Consider the following 19,794-nt stretch of genomic DNA (forward strand, 5'->3'; position numbering starts at 1 on the left):
GGATGAAGTAAAGGGACTGGAAGCCAAAGAAGAGTAGAAGAATTAATAAATGAAGGAAGGGTGGTAATGACAGAAAGGAGAGAAGGAAGAACAACTGATGCAGATCAAAATATGGAGAAATGGCGGAACAATAATAAGAATAAAATAATCAAGAGAAAGATGGAAGAGCCAAATCAAACGGAGGAGACGAGAAAATGAAAAAGAGAAGAGGTCGAGTTACAAAAGGCAAAGAAGTGAAACGAGGAAATAGGAAAATAAGAACGGCAAAAGAATAAGAAAAGAAAAAAGTTACACACGCCAATGATTACCTAAAGCAGCGCCGAATGAGAGAGAGAGAGAGAGAGAACAATTTGTTAATACCAGCATCGCTGGAGTTCAGGGGTTCAAAACGGGTTATATTATGTACCAGTCATCACAAAAAAGTCACGGCCCCATACATCAGTCAAAACTGGAAAGCAGGATAACACTTATTGTTTATCTAAACCAAGAGCCAGAACGAGTCGTTATTCAAGGGGACCTTGAGTGGGCATCTACCGGACAGTACTTAGGAGACTTCGGCAGGAAAGTCTAGGATTGGGAAGGAGGACTTGGTTTGGTGGATATCTAAAGGAGAAGAACTAAGGAGACCTGGCTTGGAAAGTAGCTATAGGAGAAAGTTAAGGGGAACTTGGGTGATTATCTATAAAAAGGTTGTGGGGAAAGTTATGGTTGGGAGGATATATATAGGATGGAGGGTTATGGGGACCTAGTTGGGAAGATAAATATAGGATGAAGGGTTTTGTGTCCCTGGGTGAGAGGATATATATAGGATGAAGGGTTATGGGGACCTGGGTGGGAAGATACATATTGGATGGAGGGTTATGAGGACCTAATTAGGAAGACATATATAGGATGGATGGTTATGGGGATGCGGTTGGGAAAATAAATATAGGATGGAGGGTTATGTAGTCCTGGTTGGAAGGATATATATATATAGGATGGAGGGTTATGGGGACCTGGTTGGGAGGATACATACATACATACATACATACACACACACACACACACACACACACATATATATATATATATATATATATATATATATATAATATATATATATATATATATATATATATATAGATAGTATACAAGATGGAGGGATATGGGACCTGGTTAGTGAGATTTTATACAATGAGAGTTATGCACCTGATAAATGGATATCTATGATACAAAGGGTTATGGAGACTTCATTGAGCTCAGCAGATATTAACAGAAGGGAGGGGGGGGGGGGGTTTCAGGATTTATAAGCACCTAGCTGGGTGGATATCTATAGAAATAGAAGTCATAGTTATCAGGTTGAAGGAAATTAAGAAAACACAGTAAGGTTCATATCTATAGAAAGGGGTTATGGAAATCCGGTTGGGTAGGCATGTGTATGAGGACTGTTATGGGATTCCTGGCTCAGAGGATATCCATAGGAAAGAGTTATGGGGAATTGGTCAAATTGATATCTATAGGATGTGGGCTATCTATAGCTGGTTCACTTAAGGGGGATTCTCGTTTGAGGCCGACGCTTACGAGACGTTTGTTTGGCGGTCGCTGATTGGCTGGTGCCAGGAGAAAGGCCGCTCCCAGCCAATCAACGGCTGCCAAACAAACGTCTCGCAGGCATAGGGCTCACCCAAGAATCTACCTTAAATGAACCAGCTATAGTCACTGGTGCATATGTGTAGATAATTATACACAGGTACTGCAGTGACCTGGTGCGTTGATGATGGGGGCCTAGTAGGATGGATAGCAACGCAAGATTATTATGGGGACAAGGTCTGACGTTATCTATAGAAAGCGGGTAATGGGAACCTGGTTTACTAGGAATTCTTACAAGGGAGTTATGGGGTCCTCGTTGAGCGGAAAGGGGTAGAGGAGGGAAGTAGTTGAAGAGCGCCCCTTGAGGGGGTCTTCTGTTCAATGAAATGCTGTCATATTAAAATTTTGAAATTGAAAAAAGGAAAATGGTGGTTATTTGGATGGCAAGTTTTTTTCTTTTTTTAACGTGTAATTAGCTCAAAAGTATAAACGAGTGTTTTTCCTTAATCTTTATTTTTTTTTATTTTGCATGATTTGGCTTCTTTTAGATTTGGAAACATTGACAATGTGATGAACAAATAGAAACGTCGTCCTCTCGATATTAATACAGACATGAAGACCGGCTTGAGTATGCAAGCGTGTACATGTCTATTTTCTCTTCTGCGATTTTAATCCACATCTTACCGATTTAAAGCTACATTTGCATTGAACAAGAATAATTAGAATTAAAATTTAAAAAAAAATCCGACTTATTACCAGCCAAGGAAAATGCTCCCGAGGCAGAGCTTAAAAGAAAAAAAATATATCCACTGAAAAGGCTTTTCCGATTTAAGACTTTTAAGGCGACCCCATACTGCAGAGCAGCCACCGGGCGAACATTTAATAACTTTTATGGGTTTTCTCAAGATAAGGGAAGATCCAGAGCTTTTGATGTTATTAAGGCAGAGTTAGGAAGTAATTAGGAGAAAGAATATGGCTACATGAACTCTCCCTGAAGACAGACATACAGACATACATACAGACAGAGAGGGCAGGCAGGTGATCGTTAAAGATAAAATGCGTAAGACAAGCACCCACACAAGCAGGCCGACTTTAGAGATGCAATGTTGAAACAGACAAACACAGGCAAGACGATTGTTAAGTTACACTGTACAGACAGGCAGACAGAGCAACACAGACTTTACAGGCAGGCGATCTTTATAGATACAACGTAGATATAGAGCGAGAAATAACAGACAGACAGACAGACAGACAGACAGGCAGGCAGGAAGACGGTCGTTAATGATACAGTTTCGAAACGGATATATACAGAAGTACTGGTAGACGGTAAACTGAAATTTATTATATATCTGTAAACATGAGTTAATACATGGAAACACACAAACAGCACTGTCTGACACTGAAGGGGAAAAAAACAAACACACACACACACAAACACAAGGAATCTTTCCACCTGCAACCAAACTTTGGCGTTTTTTGTCCGCTTCCATTTTTCTGGACTTAAACAATCTTTAGTCTTTCTACCTTAATTAAGCCTCCTCTTTCCTCGTGTCCTACGGGTCTGGGCTAGATGAAAGCATGGGGTGGCTCGTCCAATTGGCCACCGAAATAAAATTAAAACAAAAAAAGGGTTGACAGACTGATTGCTTGGTTTATGTTAGTTTAGTGTCACAACAAGAGAGGTTATAAACGCTCAAAATAAACGACAACCTATGGCCCGAATCTAGCCCAGGCTTGATGGAAAAGACTCACAGGTATCTAACCAAAAGAAGCGATGGATCGCCTCTTGAAGAATAGAAAGCTACAACAGAGACTAAGTAACTACAAATCCTTATTTGGTAAACAGAGAAAACATACACCGAGAACTTTAAGCCTCTCTGGAACCTCACCACAAACTCTACAAAGGAGGGGGAGGGGGGCTGGCGAAAGAAGAGGGGAACCATAGAAATTATATAAAACGAAAAACTAAGACTCAAGGGTTGAAACTTTCCCTCGAAGTTCGGTGACACAAATGCGACTCTGAAAGTTGATCAAAGAAAATGCAACTTCGGTTGAGTGGGGAATGGGTAGGGGGATGGGGGAGGGGGATGGGGGAGGGGGAGGGGGGGGAGGTTAAACAGGAAAACAAGCTGGGAAGTTTTTTTTTTTTTTCCATTGGTTTGTGAGGGTAAAGGATGGGGAGATCAAGCGAGTACTGAGGGGACAGGACTCGTCGAGGGGAAACGAAATCTGTTATTGCATGGAGGGGTTATGCTAAAGTTTGCTTTTGTGCAGCAATGAGGGAAACAGTAAGTGTGGGGATTGGTTCCCGAGGTGGTGGGCGGAGTTTGGATGCACAATGCGTTCCCTTCCCTCAGCCCCTCCCCATTTCCCTTTTGATCTCTCTCTCTCTCTCTCTCTCTCTCTCTCTCTCTCTCTCTGTGGGTGTTAGTTGGCTCAAAAATATTTTAACCCTAATGACAGTTCGTACAGACACTGATTTTAATTCACATTTTCTCAGCTGGTATGTGTCTTTCCCTGACAAATTTCAGCCATCTTACTACTCTCTCTCTCTCTCTCTCTCTCTCTCTCTCTCTCTCTCTCCTTTGCAATACAAAACTGCAAACTGAACACATTTCATCGTATATGCTTCCGCACAGGGGAAAACTGGATGGCTGGGGCGCGCGCGAGCGCGTGTTATAAGCCAAGTGCATTAATGTATAATACATTTTAACTTTGCCGAGACAGCGAAGAATATTTATTACGAAGAAAAAAGATTATTATATAATTGATATTTAGGCACAGATAAGTGAAGCCCAATCTATAGGAGCACAATTACGGCGAGACAATCTAAATAGATGAAGGAGTTATAAAATCCCACTCTCTCTCTCTCTCTCTCTCTCCTCTGAGTTAGAGGCGGCCCCACTCCTCTCAAATTATAAGATTCACTCATCTCATCTCCCGCAGAAATATGCGAACATCTATCAGTACTACTCATCTGCATATTGAACCCTGAATCCGAACTATGAGAGATATCAGCGATCTATAGCGGCGGCGTTTCGTGACCCCAAGGGGATCAACCCTCCGAGGCTGTAAAATATGGACGTCACTGAAGCAAATAAAAATATAATCGACACTGCGAGAATTAATTCACCCGTAGAATCCGACTCGTTCTCCGGATTGCTACTGAAAATATATATAAAACTATGAATAAAAATCATCTATTTTATTAACTAAATCTGATATCCCTAAATCCCGCCAGCTACACCGGCATGACCTTGCATATCGTGCGATGAAACTAATGAGCATCCACCCAAAGTCTTTTCAATATGGGAACTTGCATCCACCAAGGGTACGAACGGTTTAAAACCTCTTATATATCAATTGAGTCAAATCGTGCTTGGTTCCAAATCCGCCGTCATTCCCATTAAATCCAAAAGAATCTTAGAACCAGTGTCTGATAACCTCTACCCTAACCAAAGCATCATCTAGATTCTAGATTCCTCACGACTCGTCACCACGTTGGTGTTAAGTGCCGTCAGTGCACCGCATGATGTAGGCGTTACTTTAGGTTCTTTGCAGCGTCCTGTCGGCCCTTAACTGCGACTGCTTTCATTCTTCTTATTGTGCCTCCATTCATATTCTCTTTCCTCCATCTGACTTTCCACCTTCTCCAACAATTGATTCATAGTGCAACTGCGAGGTTTCCCCCTTGTTACACCTTCCAAACCTTTTCACTGTCAATTGCCGTTTCAGTGCTGAATGGCCTTTGTTGCCCCAGTGTTTGGCATGTGGGCCAACAATCTACAAATCAATCAGTCAATCGTTCGCGCTCACGCACTCAAATTCATGACGGACTCTCCCTCTGTATTTCAACCACCCGCTAATCATACAGTGCAGACAGTTGAAGGTAAGCTGGAAAAATTCTTGGATATCCTGGAGCCAGATGAACCAAGATGCGACGCCACTGGTCATTTCGGCGGATCCAATAACGGGTGGCAATTCGGATTCGATTTGGCTGTTGCTAATACTAAAACCAGACCAAGCCTCATCTCATAATAGCTATTATTATGTCAAAATCTGAATGGCTGACTGTTTCACCGAGATAATCCTCAACGTCGAACAGGTAAAGCCAATCTGCAGGTAATCTCTCTCTCTCTCTCTCCAACTTTTAAACTCCGTGAGTATAGCTCTCCTCTTATCATGTGTAGGCCTAAAACTTTCGAGAAAGCCTCGACGCCTATTAACTAAAAAAAATGACTGTCCTAGCAAAATTTCTACAACCTTTCTTTTTAATATCCGCGACAATAGCCGAATACCAAGAAGGAACCATAGTCGTTTCTTAAGGAGCGAGGAAAAGAGAAGGTTTTTATTCCAAATAAAATCTTCCATCGAGTACAAAGCAAGTAGTAGTTACAAAGGAATGAATAACACGGCACAAAGGACATAGCGCATCTAAAGGTTCGGAAACATTGGTTATAAATGAGGCGTATAAGTCAATGGCAAATATTTAATGCAAAGTTAAATCACTATGAATGAACATGATCACAATACAAACGGAAATATCATCATCTTTCCCAATGCCTAGAGTCTATGACCACCCATTCTCCAGAATTTCACTAAAATTCATGCCTAAGTTTATTATTAGATATTTTGTGTACACACAAACTAGCAAACAAACAAACATGCAAACTTACACGAGCTCATTCAAAACTTCCATCGAACTTCGTTAGGGAGAAGGTAGAAAAATGTGAAACTTCTTTCCGACTTTTTATGTTCTCGGTTTACGCGAAGGGAAAAGAAAAAAGGAGTCCGGTATAAATTTCCCCTTACTTCCAGTTTCTCTGAATGAATATCAAAACAAAAAACCGAGAAAGAAAAGAAGTAGAAAGATTATCAAGGGATCTTTAATTACCTCTTTATCTAAATTGAGAGAGGAAGGTTGTGTGTGGGGGAAAGGGGGGGGGGGGGGGGCGTTAGATAGCGTTGCCTTTCCCCAGCGAAAATAAATTTCAGTTTTTTCCATGGTACTTTCGTAATTTGGATGCGATTAAGATGGTGCAGGTCTTCAATAATGGCTGCAAAACTAAATTCGGACATACCCATAAAACTCATATTACAAAATGGTATTAACTCAAAGGCTTAACGCAGAAAAAATACTGCGATAACACGTTTACCCAGGAGTTGATGTCGTGTCACAAGACTAGGATTTCTGGAATTCATAACTACCGAACAACCATAGATTGGCTCCTAACTGCCACATCCAAGTCAGGCGTGTCTTAACTTTAAGATAGTTCCACGCTGGACGAGTGGTTTTCGAGCTCGGCTGCCAATCCGGTGTGGTCCGAAGTTCGATTCCTGGCTCTGCCAACGCGGAATCGGAGGAGTTTATTTCTGGTGATAGAAATTCATTTCTCGATATAGTGTGGTTCGAATCCCACAATAAACTGTAGGTCCCGTTGCTAGGTAACCAATTGGTTCCTAGCCACGCAAAAATATCTAATCCTTCGAGCCAGCCCTAGGAGAGCTGTTAATCAGCTCAGTGGTCTGGTTAAACTAAGATATACTTAACTTTTTAGTTTAAGATGTCATTAATACATAAATCCCACAACTGCCACTTTACCCACCAATGCAGGTTACTTGGTCTTGCTACAAAACTTAATTAAAGGTTTGGTTAGTTAACTGAAACCTAAGGAGGTTTCTGAAACCTAAGGAGATTTCAAGCAGTTGTTTGATTTAGATTAACTAATTAGAGGTTTGGTTGGTTACTTGAAACCTAAGGAGATTTCAAGCAGTTGTTTGATTTAGATTAATTAATCAAAGAGGTTTGGTTGGTTAACTGAAACCTGAGGAGATTTCAAGCAGTTGTTTGATTTAGATTAATTAATTAAAGAGGTTTGGTTGGTTAACTGAAACCTAAAAGGAGATTTCCAGCAGTTGTTTAATTTAGATTAATTAATTAAGGAGGTTTGGTTGGTTAACTGAAACCTATGGAGATTTCAAGCAATTGTTTGATTTAGATTAATTAATTAAAGAGGTTTGGTTGGTTAACTGAAACCTGAGGAGATTTCAAGCAGTTGTTTGATTTAGCTTAAGATAGCCTTATACCAGCATGGGTCCCTACCCGAAGACAGCCCACGAGTATGGTGTGCAACTCTGTCGAACCAACAGAGCGCGTGGCTTCACTTCCTCATCCGATATTTTAAAGGATCAACGTAATTGACATCATGGGATATAAGATGGCCCCGAAAAGTTGGAGCCCTGGGTGATGATTGGAGGTGGAGGGGATGGGGACACAGTAGGAGGGAGGGGAGTGGGTGGTTCCGTGAGCATGGCCATAAAGCAAGAGAATACATGTGGAAAAAAAAGGTTAACATGCGGACTAAAAAGGGTGTGAACGGGGCTGGAGGGCCACCCATTCAAAACTGGAACAAATGGGTGGGAAGGAGGTCCCAGGAGTTTAATATGGTTACGAGAGAGAGAGAGAGAGAGAGAGAGAGAGAGAGAGAGAACTGTAGGGGTGAGAAGGATCCTGAAGTTGGAAATAATGAAAGGAAAATACGAAAACCTATCATGACATGACATTCTTGTTCAAAAGTGAGTGAGATGAGAGGGAGACGTGATAGGATAATGAAATTAAAACTGAGACACCTCTCTCTCTCTCTCTCTCTCTCTCTCAATTCCCCTTTTCAACGGTTGTTGTGAGAAAGGAAAGGGACAGTAAAAGGATCTACAAAAGGCTGCCTGTTTGGAGAGCTGATGTGATGTTTAACAGCATAAATACCCATAAGACAGCTATACAAGAGGGGCAAACAACGGAACAACAAGGATATAATGTGGAGAGAGAGAGAGAGAGAGACGAGAGAGAGAAGAGAGAGAGAGAGAGAGAGAGAGAGAGAGAGAGAGAATTTTAAGATAGAAAAGGGGTTATCAATCGCAAGTATATACAACGGTATACCTGATCTGAATGACAAAACTACCAGGCGTACCTTTAAAGATGCAGTGGCGCCGCAAAGATCGAATTCTGATGACATTGGAGAAGGTGTTAAATCTGAAAGAATTTTCAAGATGATCAAACGAAGTTATTAACTTCATATGACTTTCGTAAAAAAAATAGTTAACTCTACAGCTTTTGACACAACAGTACATGGATGACTGACATAAAAAGCAATGGTATTTATATGTAAATATATATATGTAAATAATATATATATATATATATATATATATATATATATATATATACGTATATATATATGTGTGTGGTGTGTGTGTGTGTGTATTTATGTATAATATACATCCCATCTACGAGGAAAACAGGAATTTGATGACAACTAAAAAGGTTCCTCTTAGAATAAGACTGTCTGACCCAAGCATGATTTATAACAAAAGACACACAAACACAAACACACACACGCACACACACGCACACGCGCACACACACACACACACACACACACACATATATATATATATATGTATATATATACGTATATATATATATATATATATATATATAGATATATATATATAGACATGCTCTAAAAAATCGCTTGAAATTGCAGGGCTCTGAGGAATGTAGTCAAATCTCAGTGGAATCAGATATATCTTAGTAATATTAACGCACAATAAACCCAAATGGCACAAATCTCTCTGCGCTCGAAACCAACAACCAAAGAAAAATAAGGGAAGGAACAACAATAAGTTTAATATCATTATTACTACTGTATCCATACCGTCAAAAATGACGGTACAATCAAACGAGGTTTTGAGAGCTACGTTCCTATTCTAAGATAAAGTATCATACCAAGATACAACCTTCATTCTGTGTACTACATCAGGCCAGTGGCTTGGACAAACACATCGAGTGTATTATGGAGACTGTCAGCTGGAAAATAGGTGAAGATATATTGTAATTTATCTAGGGATTTTTACCCATATATGAGTATCCTTACGTACAAAAACTACAGACATGTTTGGTTTTAATAAATAACTATTATTATCATAATTATTATTATTATGGTCTATCACAGTCATCCTATTCGACTGGGTGGTTTTTATAGTGTGGGGTTCCGGGTTGCATCTTGCCTCCTTAAGAGTCCATCACTTTTCTTACTCTGTGCACTGAGTCCTGGAGCTACTTCAGCATCTAGTTTTAGCAGGTTCCTTTTCAGGGATCTCGGGATCGTGCCTATTATGATTATGGGTACAATTTCCACTGGCATATCTCATACCAGTCTTATTTCCATTTTCAGGTCTTGATAGTTATAAATTTTTTCTCTTTCTTTCTCATCTACTCTGGTGTCCCATGGTATTGCGATGATGATGCTGATGATGATGATTAATATTACTATAAATATGCGACCATTCATCATATGAAACCAACCAGAATAGGCCTCTAACTGACTAGGCAAGTTTACAAGAGAAAAATGAAAAGCAAAAAAAAAAAACAAAAAGGCATCTAATATTCATCAATGTCACTGATAAAAAAAATCATATGAAAAAAGCGAGGCAATTAAAAGAGACAAACTCATTATGAGCGATTCCAAACCATAATTATTAAGCCATTTCTCACCTGAATTGATTGATTTCACATCACACAGTCGGTTATCGACACAGCAAAAAAAAAATCATTTTACGAACGATAAAGTATGTAAATTAGTCTTCCTTATAAAATAGTATTAGGAAATAAATGGAAATATGTTAAAAAGAAATGTAAATCATATAATTTCAATAGTTGTCTTAGTCATTTGTTTATTGATTTACTTACCTTCGTTATCAATTTATTTAGATTTTCCACTGTCCTCGGAAAGGACATTCATCTTATGATGGAAATGGAAGAAGATGGGACAGAATCATTTCAAATGAGGGATCTGACCACGAAAGGCAGACAGCTCTGCATCTTGGAGCCACAGAGGCAAGAAGGAAGTTCAACATACTGCAGCAGTAACATGAAACAAGTAAAAAGTACTTCGGCACAATCGAATTTTCTGTACAGCGTATAATGCTGTATAAACTCTCAGCCACAGCCCATGAAACTCTTAGCTGCGGCCCATGAAACTCTCAGTCGCGTCCCATGAACCCCAGCCACGATCCGGTGGTGGCCTGTGTAGTTGGTACCTACAGTGCTGCCAGAAGTACGATTAAGGGTAATGTTAACCTTAAATAAGATCAAAACTACTGAGGCTAGAGCGCTGCAATTTGGTATGTTTGATGATTGGAGAGTACATAATCAACATACCAATTTGCAGAACTGTTGCCTCAGTAGTCTTTAAGATCTGAGGGAGGACAGACGGACAAAACCGAGCACAATAGTTTTCTTTTACAAAAAACTATGTTACCAGGCATGGCAATACTGGGTTTTCTGATCTTCACAGAGTGAGATGAGACATGAATTGACTGCTGATATATAATACAGGAAGAGTAGGAGGATTTCTCCGTACTTGATGGAAGAGTGACCAAAATGGTATCTGTAGAAATGAGATTGTACACTCACCTTGCAACGAACATAGATTCTAAAGAACAGTCAACAGAGAAATAAAGAGAAATAGAAATGAAAGAGGGTACGAAATACAAAAAATACGATAGGTCTTCAAAAATAATGGCCAAATATCAAAAAGGGCTTGACAGAAGTAATGAGAAGTTTGAAAAAAACAAATCAATCACATTTAAAAATGTAAAAACAAAATCCGAGAAATTTTGAAAATTTTTTCGAACTATGAGTTATGTAGTCTGCTAACGAAAACTATACAGACAATTAAGCCCCTACAAGAGAGAGAGAGAGAGAGAGAGAGAGAGAGAGAGAGAGAGAGAGAGAGAGACTGCATGTTGAAGATCATGACCACGACTATGTTACAGGCTCTACGTAAGTTCGAATGATTTCAACAAGATTTTGAAAAAAGTGGAGAGAGAGAGAGAGAGAGAGAGAGAGAGAGAGAGAGAGAGAGATTCTCAGAGGGAGGGGTGAAGCCAGGTTCCATAGTTTTGCTTAGGCCTATGATTATCTAGAGAGCAGATGGTCTGGCGAAGCCTGTCTGCTTGATTTCATGGGGGAATATTCTCTTTCTCCCCTTCTTTATTTGCTTTGTTCTTATTTCCATAGACATTTCCAAAAACAATTCTCCTTATTCACTTCTATGATCATTTCCTTAATATTCCTTATCTAGATTTATTCTGCTAACAGCTCCTCTCGAAAGAACAAATAAGATTGTAATAGTGAGCTACTTGATATATTTAAAGGACTATTGCTCTATTGGTTGTGTAATCCTGTTCCGAACTAATGAAAAAATATCATCACTTTTTATTCTTTTTTTTTTTTGGTAAGGTGGTCCTTGGATACGTTCTTAGTTCTGTTCATGAAATAGACCCCTTTTATATATGATGATGGTACTTTACCCCGATTCAGTCACTGGGAGGTCCGGAAATGGATGTAATTTCTTTGCAGCACTGACCAAAATTCCGAGTTTCTAAACAGTGCCAAAATAGTAGTCCCTTCATCATGCGGGCTTAGTCGTTAAAACGATTTATGACTCAAAACGACCTCTCCAACACGTGAGCTTCTGTGTTACAAGTATTTCATGTTCTTAAAACTCATCACCGTGTGGGTTTTTGTGCTAAGAGGATGATTTCTGGTTCTTAAAACACTCTCTCCGTCATGTGGGCCTATGTGGTAAAAGTATTACTGGTTCCTATAAAAGATCATTTCATCCTATGGGGTTGCCTAGAAACAATTTTTCCATCTATGGTAGAAGTTTGCCTGGGTCTTAAACAATCTCGTTAGCCTGTGGGCTTATGCTTTAAAAGTCTCTCGGGTTCTTAAAACGATCACTGTTTCTATGGTCTTAGTCGTTAAAAGTTCTACTTATGAGTCTTAAATCAATCATTTTATAATGCAAGCTTGTGTTCAAAGTATTCTTGGTCCTTAAAAAGTCACTCCATGATGTAGACCTAAGTGTTAAAAGTACCTGTTCTTAGACAAGGCTCACTGATTAATCCCAAGCCATTCTTCGGTCGTTCTAATGATCTCGGTCCGCTATTCCGGTTCTCTTTAGAACAGAAGTGTTCTCTGTAATTTTTTGAGCTCATTACACCTTTGGTTCATCTCCTGACACTGTTCTTGAACACATCCAAACCTCTTTTTATATTAATTCATCATGTTTGTCATCCTGAGCTTATTCTTACAAAATTTGCATTTCGCTCTCGTCAAGTTAAGAAAATTCTTGATAATATTGATAGTTGGGAAGGAGAAGATCCCTATGTTTTTTTTGGCAAGGTTTCCAGTGCGTTGTCTCCAAAGGTTAGTGGATTGTATAGATTTTCAGGTGGACGTAGTAATATCTGAGGATGAGCGCAAGCATAGCAATACAATGCCTGTTCCAACGAGTGGCATATCTGCAGACTGCAGTAACAACAGGGCAATTTATATTCTTCCTGTGCTCTCCAAAGTTGCTGAAAAACTTACTTTTAAGCCACTATATAAGTATGTGGAATCTAATAGATTGTTTGCTGATAGTCAATATACAAAGCAGTCAGGTGCCAACGAGGCTCTTTTAGTTTTGAAAAGTCATTTGCAAGAGAGCCTTGAAAAGGGTGTTGAGTGTAGATTAATTAATGAGATTTGAGTGCTGCTTTCGACTTTGTAAATCACAAGGCACCTATCTTTAAACTTCAGAACGTTGTATATGTTTTAGGATTGCTTCAAGATTTCCATATGGGTAGTGCAGTGGCAAGTTGCTATTGATGGGATCTTTCGTGAACCAAGACCTATTGCGTCTAGAGTTCCAAAGGGTAGTGTTCTTGGCCCGCTGTTATTTTTAGTTTATACAAGTGATATGGTTGTTGGCCTGGAAAACATGGTCATTCAGTATGCCAAGGATGCAACACTTGTGGGTGTAGTAAATTCTCCACTTATGAGAAATGAAGCTGCCCTTAGTCTTAATCGTAACACGAGGAAGTTTAGTGAATGGTGTACTCGGTGGAGTATGAAGTTGAGCTCCAGCAAAACGAAAATGCCACTAAGAGTAGAACTTGAAAATTTTCCAACCCATCTTTCCCTTCAGGTGGATGGGACTCGGCTGAACGAGTCTGAAGATTTAACAATTCTTGGTGTAACTTTTAACTCACGTCTTGCTTTTGAGAAACATCTAATGAAAGGTTAAGCATATGCCGCACAAAAGTTATTTAGGTATTGTACGTAAGGCCTCATTTATTGATATCAGTGATAACATCAGTGCAACCTGTTTCAGATAATATGTCTGCTTCTGCCAGATGTTTGTCTCTTTTGCATAGAGCGGATTTCTGTTTCCTAAAATTTGCAATTGTGACTTGGACCATCGACCAATGGTCTCTTGTTCGTGAGTTTTTCATAAGTTGTATTTTAACAGAGACCTCTCACATTCACAATTGATCCCTTATTCCTTTTTCCTGCCAAGAGAGACCAGATTTGCTGTACAGCAGCACCAATGTGCAGTAAATATGCCTCGCTGTTGAACTTCTTAGTCCTTGGCAGAGGTCTTTCATTCCTCACGCCGTCGGATTGTGGAACAGTATCCCTGAGGATGTTGTGTAATTGGAACTTCGAAAATTTAAGTGAAAATGCAAGGCACTTCTGTGCAAAAACAACCCTCCTGTATTTCAATCGTTTACTTCCATTTTTAAAACTCGTTAATTTATCTCTTCTTTTCTACTAACCGCTGTCTTCTTTCTGTATTTCTTATTACTTTCTATTACTTTTTTTTTCAAATGAACACTGTATTGTTTAGAAGCCTGAATTTTAAGTATCTGGCCTCCGTGGACTTGTTCCATATGAATAAGGTTCATGTTCTGAATAATAATAACAATGGCCTTCATCCTTTTTTAGGTTAGTAAGGCCAACTGATCAAGCTATTGTGCGTAGCTCGTACAAGATTTTATGTATATTTAGACACATCACCATAGATTTCAGCTCTAAATAATAATAAAATCACAGTTCGACATTGCTTAAGCCATTCAGACAACTTATCATTTACATAAACGATATCTATTTTTATTTTTGTTTGTTTGTTTGTATGGTGTTTTTACTTTGCATGGAACCAGTGGTTATCCAGCAATGGGACCAATGGCTTTACGGGACTTCCGAACCACGTCGAGAGAGAAGTTTTATCACCAGAAATACACATTTCTCACACCTCAATGGAATGCCCGAGAATCGAACTCGCGGCCACCGAGGTACCAGGCTAAGACCAAACCGACCATGCCACTGAGGCGCTCTATTCTTATTTTATCCTATTGCATAATAACAATGCAACTTTTCTCCATAATAGCACAATCTGGAAATAAATCTCGATACTTAGAACTGGACTGTTGGGAAACTCCTGACCTAAGAGGATTGACCTCAGGCACCACCAATGCGGTGACTTCTGTTCGACAAGAGAGTTCTTTTATATTTCACTTTTTCTCTTATTTGTTAACATTCATTTACTTTTCCAGCGAGATGCTTCAGGGGGCCATGGTCGCTCTTCCTTCTCGGTGTTCTGGTTTTTCCAGTTTCGAAGCAACGTCGAGGTCATTCCGAAACAGTCCCCGGCGCCCATACAAGAGCTTCACTCTCATCACAGGTACGTTCAGTTTTCCAGTGGATATATAAAGCAGTTATCACGACTCATTCACGAGGCGTTACAGGTACACGTGGATGAAATGTTACCAATACACGAGGTCTGTGATGCAAGGTTTTATTTTTTTCTCTCATTTCAAGGTTATTTTCGTCATGAATACGAACTTGTAAGGAATCCTTCTTGTCAATGATTTGTGACGTGTCTGTTGGTTTTAATTTGGTCGGCCTTATGCCACCAAGGGTAAGGTCTCTTTATGTGGTAGAACGTATACGGGTTAAACAGGCCTCGCGTGAACCTCGGGATTAAGCCAACCAACCGACATTCCCGTGCAGCTTTACCTTGGCCGAGTCACCATTAGCTATTTTGACGGTCAAGGCAACTTGGGCCTCTTTCAGACCACGAAGGAGAGTACCATTGGCATACGACCTTATTGTGCTTGCGGTCTACTGCCTTTGCTTCTTCAGGTCTCGCATGATTGAATAAGAGCCTTGTGGTCTGTCATATCGCTTGAACGACCCGTCCCCAAGCGCTAACCGGTGTTATACCTCTGCTTATCTTTAGCGACCTTCAATTGCTGGAAATAGGTACGCTTTTCCGCTCCTTTATTCTGTTCATCTTTCATGTCCAGTTGAATAAAGAATTTAGGCCAAAAGCCAAGCACTGGGATCTTTCATGTTGTGGAGGGTTCTTCTCGTCAGTTTATAAAAGTTTGCAATATCGTTTTACTGAAACTTGCCTATATGCTTCCATTTTACAGACTGGTATCAGTTTTTTCAACAAATGAACGAGCTTGTCGTTATTGACTTGATTACTTTTGTTTTTCATACTATCAACTGGTTATCTGATTTTTTGGCGATTTTATATCCAGTGGAAATAACTTAGTAAAATCATAATGCCCTCACAGACTGTCTCCATGAAAGCATGAAAAAAAAAATAAAAAATTTGACTTTATTCAGTACAACAAACAACTTGGTTGATACCTCATATAACAATTCACAAATTGATAAGAATAAAAACCCTTGGCTTCACCAAACCATGAGGATTCCAAGGCACAAAGATAGGCAAAACAATAAATGAAACAACGCCAGTAGCTTCAAACTTAAAAATTTTATTCATTAAACATTGGATTTTCATTGATTTTTTACAAAAATATCTCTCCTTACAAACATGTTCTATTCTGTCAGTTATTTACATCATGTTAATAATTCAATGACAATAGAGTCCCACACTGAATATTTACATATTTATTAACACAAAATATAATTGAAAAAAAAGGATCAACGACAGCCATGTTAATTATCATAATCGTCCGATTAATTACCCGACCTACGCTCCAAGATCCCCCCGCCCCCATCCGGTCTCACACCTATGGTGGACCCCAATTACGACGAATCCCTTCTCAAAAATACCAATCACAATTTTCCTTCTGTTTCCTCTTTTAACAAAAATTCAAATTAACAAGATGGAACTGATGTGCCAATTTAAGCATAAAATGTTCCACCATTACCTTAAGAGAAGGGCTAATTACATATTCAATTACGACACTGAGATGCAGATTCAGGTTTTAGTACAATATAATAATGAGAAGCTTCAAAATGCACGTGTATAATAATACACACGTAATATATATATATATATATATATATATATATATATATATATATATATATATATAATATACAATGAAATCTTCCTTGACTGGTTGCATCCTCTAAATCCCAATACGACATAATAATAACAATAATTATTATAACCAGCGGCTGCCGTTGAAATAATACTGTAATATACTTTTTCCAATATACTTTTTCCACACACTGCAGGACTCATTACCAGAAATTATCAACCACTCGTGAAAATAATCACACAGTAATTAATCAATTAAATATGACTTGCGCGCTCTCTCTTTTGCTCTCTGCCTCTGTGGAATTCAGGAGGAATAGCATATGATAATAATAATAATAATAATAATAAGAACATCCCATGGCAACAAATGAAAAACATTCTCTCTCGGTTGATATTCGTCAGTAATAATATTTTTGTTTCATGTGTAATAAGTAAGTTTTTCCGTATGCATTTCAACAAACAAAAATTTTCACATTAGAAAAATATATGAGCAAAAAATTAAGAATAAATACAGGGAATATATCTATGATAAATAATCATTAAATACTTTATATATATATATATATATATATATATTATATAATATATATATATATATATATATATATGCATAAGAACTAAGGACCTTACGCGAAGGGGAGGGGTAGGGGGGGTGGGGGTGAGGGGGCCGGGTTGGAGGGGGGGGGATTAAACATAATGCTTTACATATACATATATCTTTCAGAGAGACGCACTTAAAATGACATTCTTTGTGAATGATACAGACGAATGACACTTTCAGCATTTTTTTTTCTTTAATTTCTTGTTTGTTTTATCTATACAGTCAGAATGTCCGTAAGGCAGAAACATTCATTATCCGACTACATGCTTTTCTGCTGTCGTGATATATATATATATATATATATATATATATATATATATATATATATATATATATATATATATATATATACATATTCGTTTGACTACATTTTATACATTAGTAATAAATGCCAGAAAACTTGGAATGAACGATACAGAAAAGATCGCCGGATACAAATTCACGAACTTTAAAAAAAAATCCACGAAATACCAAAAACGAAAAACAAAATTTAATCAATTATTCTGCGCGAATTAAGGTTCGTTTTTGAATGTGGTCGATAAACCGAGTCATATACTTGGCACGTTCATCAACTGTAATCCAATCAGCGGACCCATAAGGGTTAGTAACGAATGATTTCCATACGGTAAAACCAGCCCTAAGGCCCTGAGAATTCCACGAGTGAAAACAATGGTAACCGTCTGTATTACAGGAGCTATTATTATCTTCGTATAATCTTTTCTGTTTAATATATAATACCCGATACCTCTAATCAGCACTGAATATACGATAATTATCCTGATAATAAAAACAATAAAACCTTCAGTTCGAGGATACACAGCTTTATGAAACTCCGTCCCAATTATCAAATGACGATAAGAAAACTTTGATTCCAACTGGAAACCCCATTCGGTCTTTCGTCCAAAAACCACCTAATGAATCCTTAGGTCTTCAAAAAACTGACTTTTAGCCCAGTTAAGCACGTCACAATGGTAACTAATGTGTCACGACAACTTAATTGGGTCTAGTCTTCGAATAAAATTTTCGAGAGAGAAAATAATAATCCAAAGAGAGGGATAGAAATCAAGAGCAGAAATTAATCAACTAAAAGGGGGTGAGATAAGAAGAGATTATGATGCTCAAAGACCTGTTGGAAGAAATCTCACCTTCTTAAGAAAAAAAATAATAAAAGAATCAAAGATGGTTGCTGGACTTGGTGCAGTTGTTACCAATGACTCAAAAACTAGTTTAGAAACGTGTATAAATATAAGGAATTTCGATTATCTGATTTTAAACGATCAGGATTCCATGACAAGAAGGAATTCAACGAAATAATTGACCAGATCTATTTTACCATTCCTAACTGCTTGCCATGTCAACGTAGCTGCCTCGAAAGATAATAACAATTACAATGACCAAAAACTGCAATACAACAGCAAAAAGGAACTAACAAAGACTGCAGAAGTGTTACAAAGTTACACAAGTACACAATAAACCTACCAATTACAAAATAGGACTTGAAAACATATTAATTGTATACATAACCGAGTATACATGATTAAGCCCCCAAAAAAGGATTCTCTAAATAATACACTATACACCATACTCATTTACGGTATAGACTGACGTCTGCCAACTCGGCAACGCTCAGCGAGGTCGGACCTATGACTTAGATTGGTACTGGAGAGAGAGAGAGAGAGAGAGAGAGAGAGAGAGAGAGAGAGAGAGAGAGAGAGAGAGAGAGAGAGAGAGAGAGAACGCATGGTTGATGGGTCGCTTTCAATTTCGAATCTGGTCACCAACTTTTACCTTGAAAATTGACGCATTTTTAATTCCGTATTATAGATACAAATGGACAATAATTGCCCTGGTTGACTTCTCGTATAGTCATGACAGAGACGCTCAAATTTCACGAGACAGTCTTTTTCATTCTATGTGAAAAATGACAAAAACAGCAATTCCTTCCTTTTCTGTTATAAAACGCCACCGATTTAGCAAAAGGAAAATCCTCACATTTATGTGACACTGAAATCCCAGAGGATTTATGTGACACTGAAATCCCAGAGGATTTCTGAAGTCCAAGAAGTGACTTTTTATGAAGCAATTCGTCAAGCGATATGAGATTCATTTTCAGCGTTTATTAATTTCAGGTTTTGAAATTGCATAACCGAGTTCGCAATTCTAAAGAGCGGTGGTCCACAAAAGCGAGTAATTCAAAGAAAGAATTCGTAAATTCAAGTACAGAATTCGTAATGTTTCAGAACAGAAACTGACGACAAGACTGTCAGTCATAAAAAAAAAGGCGCCAGGAGAAAGGACGTTTGAAAAAAAATATAAATAAATAAAGCAAGGAAGGTGAAATCAAGGACGGAAATAAGCTAGAATGTAAACTGAAGAACAGAAAAAATAATCTATATTCCAAACAACTTATAAAATAAAATATTTCTTACA

The sequence above is a fragment of the Macrobrachium nipponense genome, chromosome 18 (assembly GCF_015104395.2).
Source record: "Macrobrachium nipponense isolate FS-2020 chromosome 18, ASM1510439v2, whole genome shotgun sequence".
NCBI lineage: Eukaryota > Metazoa > Arthropoda > Malacostraca > Decapoda > Palaemonidae > Macrobrachium > Macrobrachium nipponense.